The sequence below is a fragment of the Pygoscelis adeliae genome, unplaced genomic scaffold (assembly GCF_000699105.1).
Source record: "Pygoscelis adeliae isolate BGI_AS28 unplaced genomic scaffold, ASM69910v1 Scaffold66, whole genome shotgun sequence".
Lineage (NCBI taxonomy): Eukaryota > Metazoa > Chordata > Aves > Sphenisciformes > Spheniscidae > Pygoscelis > Pygoscelis adeliae.
Genome location: NW_008825167.1, coordinates 2,802,240 through 2,807,188, shown reverse-complemented (window position 1 = coordinate 2,807,188; position 4,949 = coordinate 2,802,240).

Here is a 4,949-nt window from a genome sequence, read left to right as displayed (position 1 = left end):
CGGCCCCCGCCCCGCGGGCCCCGGCAGGTAGGTGCCCTCTCTGCCTTGGAAGGCAAGCTCAGGAGCCCACCCAAGCGCCTCCAGCCAAATCCGGTGCTAACAAGCACTGCATTAAAGCACGCCTACCCTTCAAACATTTTTAAGGAACCAATTCATAGGTCAGCTATCTTTAAATACGTCCACAGCTCCTCCACGGTGTGAGCGAAGGACGGTAACACCAGTCTAGGACTGGAACACAGCCAGGCTGGGTGAAGCCAGCCCCCCGCAGCATCCACAACCCAACTGTCATCTTCCACAGGGCTTGATTTGGAGATAAGGCAAATACATGGCAAGCACTCACCCTTTCAGGTTCAACAGGCAATGCCAAGGCCGAGCACAACGGGAAGCGCAAACAAGTCCCTTCTCCACCCTTGTAGAGAGGGGCAAGCACAGCCTTCGCACACCTACACCCAGGACATAGGCACAAGAGGCCGTGAGTTACCACAGCAATGGCAGAGATGGCAGAGGAGGGCAGGGCAGGCACCGAAGCGCTGCCCTTTTTCTCGCCGCTCACCCTGCAGGATGCGTACAGCAAATTGGGAGACAGAGCAGTAGGTTACCTAGCTGGAAGGCACCGCTGCTGCTTGCTGCCATGCCTTCCTACTGCCTCGGTCAGCAACGGCAAGAGAAAAATATACCAGTGCACCTTCACACCTTTTAAAATACAACTGTTAAAGACACTTTGGCGTACGCAGGCAGGATGTTCTTCCATACCACAACGCAACTAAAGCCCATGTTATGTGCACTGAGAAGAGAGAAGTGAATAACAAAAGCGGCAGAGGTGCCAGAAATAAAACAAGGCAGTGGCGTCAGGAGTGTTCTGCTGTTCATTCACTATTAAGATAATGTGGCCTTGAAGTGTGTTACCTGTGCGCCAAATCCTGCTCCCCTGCATCAGCAATAACCATGGCTGCAAAGCAACCACACAAGCAAGGGGGAGAGGTCAGAGGATGCCCAAAACCATGACACAAATAACAAAGAGAGACGACAGTTCTGTTGAATATTTTAATATCTGCATTGCCTTCATAGCGCAATTAAAGCAATATTTAAAATTCACTTATTACAAATGTTTGTCAAGTCTATTTTTCCCCAGAAACATTTTTCTTACTTCCTTGCACATACACCCAAACACACTATAAAAACCTCATTCATAACATCAAAGGAAGGGCAATCATCATTCATGTAAACATCTTTCTTAGAGTTATCCATTTTTTAAAAGTCATGAATAAACCTACAGATGTTCAGTAAGGCTCATAGTTCGAGTACAAATGTCATAAAACACCTATCAAGTACTGTATACAAGTTAAATACTCCGGGGTTAACTGTTAACACATGTATAAGCTTACCCCAAGGATTATTCTTTAGCACTTAGTTCTTCAGAACAGAGACACCCAGTAATTATGGGCTAGAGAGTATTAAAATAGCAGAAGGCCCAGCAGAAACTGTTAAGTAATACACAATTTTAGTCTGGATCTTAGCTCAAGAGTTAAATTCAGTACAGTTACAGTAGGAAAAGTTTTCTAGGAGGAAATCTGCAGAAAGGAGGGATGGATCCGTTTGTACAATATCACAGAGGGACAAGCTGAGAGGTATGTCCTGAAGATGTGACTGGCCTTGCTATTGCAATTATTTACGACAGCCGTGTGTAATGCTGCATAAATACTTTCCCAAATAGCAGAAACGACCATTTGTAATTGTAAAGATCATTTGTTGCATCTCCCCTTTAAAAAAAAAAATCTACTTATTGGTAATCAATTACACTTGCATCTTACAAAAAGACATCCGTTTAAATTTGGTTTAGATCTTACTGGAACTTTTTTTTTTCCTAAGTATTCATTCTACCATGAAAATATTTCATACAAACATCATTTTACATACAAATATGTTAAAACTTGTGAAGAGGGTCTTCCCACACTCATGATTTTATGGCTTGAACATTTAATTGCTTAGAATTTTTGTATATTTATTTCTCCCAGAAACAAAAAAAAAGTAGTTACAGTAAAACTGGTAGAGAAAGAGGGCAGGAGCTTCAATAGCCTGAAGACAGAAGAGCGCCAAGAGGAGGGTCCATTCAACAGATAGTGACCTTAGTGTTCAAAACCTTTGATCTGGGGCAAGTAAACATGCACTCAATCTTGCACCTTTTTTAAAAAAAATAAAATCCCTTATAAGACTGCTTAGAAATGCTTTGTCCAAAAATAATAGTTCTCATGTTTCCAATACACAAAGCAAAAGGAACAAGTTCTCCCCGGGGCGCAGGTGAGCGTGAAGCCCACTTACACCCAGAGGTAAAGCTGCTCCCACAACTGCGTTCCTCGCCCAAATGCTCTCAGCGTATGACAGTGCGGTGTAAGGGAGGAAGAGGCGTCTAATGCAGCACCCCAGCATATAAGGAGACACTTCAGCAACATTGTTTTCAAAGCAATTGGGTTTGTTTTTTTTTTTTTAAGTGCTTGGAGGTAATTCCTCAGGCACCCACAGCTCCAGCAATTCTGCTGTGCCAGAGGAAAACAAAGCAGCAGATAACCGGCTCTGTACAACTCGTTACCTCATCGCAACGGCAGCATTTTCCAAAAAGACTATCAAATCGAGTGAAAGGATAGAAATCACAGAGGTCTCTGGGACAGAAGCGACACCCCGTGCAGTTCCTGGCACAACCGAAGTGGTGAGCACCGGTTTCGACAGAAGGACAATGCCAGCCAACTGGGAAGGAAATGGAAAAGTGGCAATTTCCACTACTTCTCAGTTTCTCGTACCAGGCGGGATACTTTGGCTATTCTGCTCCTCCAGTGCCTGGCAGAGGGTGCGAAATCCCCGATGGTGCCCTCGCTTCCACGCCAGCAATGTACTACCACAGCCCCGGGAAAGAAACCACAGCCAGTGCCAGCTGTGTACAACACAAAGCTCCGCATCCGAAAAGGCTGAACTAAGGAGAAGGCCACCTCATTGCTCCCGAAACACACGGCCGAGCAAGGGCGAGCAACCGGCCTCCCAAAGGCCTCGAAACCTGCACGAGACGCCCAGGAGCTGCATCTGGGAAAAAGCACGGGCCATCCTAGCGGGTACTGTTGCAACTGTGGAAAAAGTCAAAAAGCTATCACAGCTCTCACTCCGATCGCTGAAGAGTCATATCCACAGATTTCCTTTGACATTTTCAACAGTTAAGACTTACATGCATTTATGTCAGTTAAGGTTTTTTTAATTACTACCAAAAAAAGGGAAAAAGCCTTTTCGGATTTGCGAAGGAAAATCAGGTATTTTAGCAGGTCCCCAAAAGCCAAATTATAGCATGAGACTCAACTTGAGACACCCCCCCAGGCCTAAGCTCTCTTCCCTCTTATCCAGAGGAGTGACCCAGCAGCAGGTAGCTCTCAGCTGTAACTTCTCATGCTCTCTTGTCTCCAAGATCAACCACTTCTCCAGAAAACTGAGCTTCTGTATTCTTGGTGACAAAACAGTGCTGCCGTAGCAGGAAGATCCATTTCAGTTTTGTGTTGTTTTTAAAGAGAGACAACCAGCAGCCTCTAATACAGGCTGATACAGGCTCCTTCTCATAAAGGAGCTCAGGTAACAACCTTCCCAACACAGAGGAGCCACGTGCAGCACTGCAGACCAAAGGCAGACGTTGGGAACTGATCTGTACCCAAAAAAAGCAGCAATTCCAAGTTCTCTTATGCCATTCTTTAGTCACAGTGGGTACTCCGAAAGCCAGCTGCTCACCCAGGCTCAGCTGACTGGCATCAGCTCTTCTTCCAGTTTCTGTGCCAGCAGGACAGGTCTTTGGCCAGACAGACTCTGAGAAGTGGGGCTTCTTATTGTACATTCACCAATAGTCAGCTGCATTCAACAAACTCAAATGGATTGCTTTGCAATATGACTGCTTCCTCTGCTCCAAATTAAAACCACGTTTTGGTGGGGGGCTCGTGTTACTACTGATAAACAGTTTCGCTAAGCTGGTCTCGCTATCTAGTGATACAAGTGATACTTGGCAATACGTTGACCAAGTTAAGGCATTACTTGGAGTTCTGCAACTAATCTGTGTTTGAACCTGTGGTTGCCAACGCAACCTCTCGAAAACTTCTGAAGGACACACTGAGCCCTGAGCCCTTTTGCTACCCAGTGGTAAAAAACATCCCAACCATCTCCACTCTAACAGACCACAAAGAAAAAGAAAACAAAGAAGAATTAAAAGGCTTGGTCCTGAATCAAGCCAAAGCAGCTTTATAATCACAACTTTTATAGAAGGTTGGTCACCGAAGAAGGTATCTATAGGAGGACCGATAGATTTTAACAGAGCAGAGAGGAAAAAAATACAGTAGAGCTAACAGAGACAATAGCCACAGCTGTGGCATACTACCAGGCTGCAAGCATACGCAAGAGCAAGAGAATCTGCTTGACTGTCATCTAATTAACGACTTTTGAGAACACACAGAGCATACCTCAGTGCCTTTTTTTCCCCTAGAATTTCCCTGGTTTAGGATGCAACCTTCAAACCTGATGTGCAAAGAGCACCTACCTTGTATTTATCTCAAAAATCAGGCAACATGAAGACTGACAAATCTATTAAAACATAAGCAACTCCACACGAAGAGGAGATAGCAGAGGAATCGGACACTGGTCAGGGATGAAGCCAAAGGAACTCTAGAGATCAGAACATTTTAAGCATGATTCTCCAGCAGGCACAAAGAGGCCAGCAGTCCAAAGCAGGTTATCAAGACTGTGGAAGGAGCTACCATCCATTTACAGCAGGGTTCAGTCACGTATCTTCCCTGTCCTCTTCCCTGCGCTTAAACACAAGCTTCATGGTCCTGGCAGAATAATCCACAAGGTGCACACAACAGCTTCCTACCAGAGGCGCACTTTTCTGCAAGTGGCTGAAACAGCAATGATCTAAAATAATGACCTGTGGG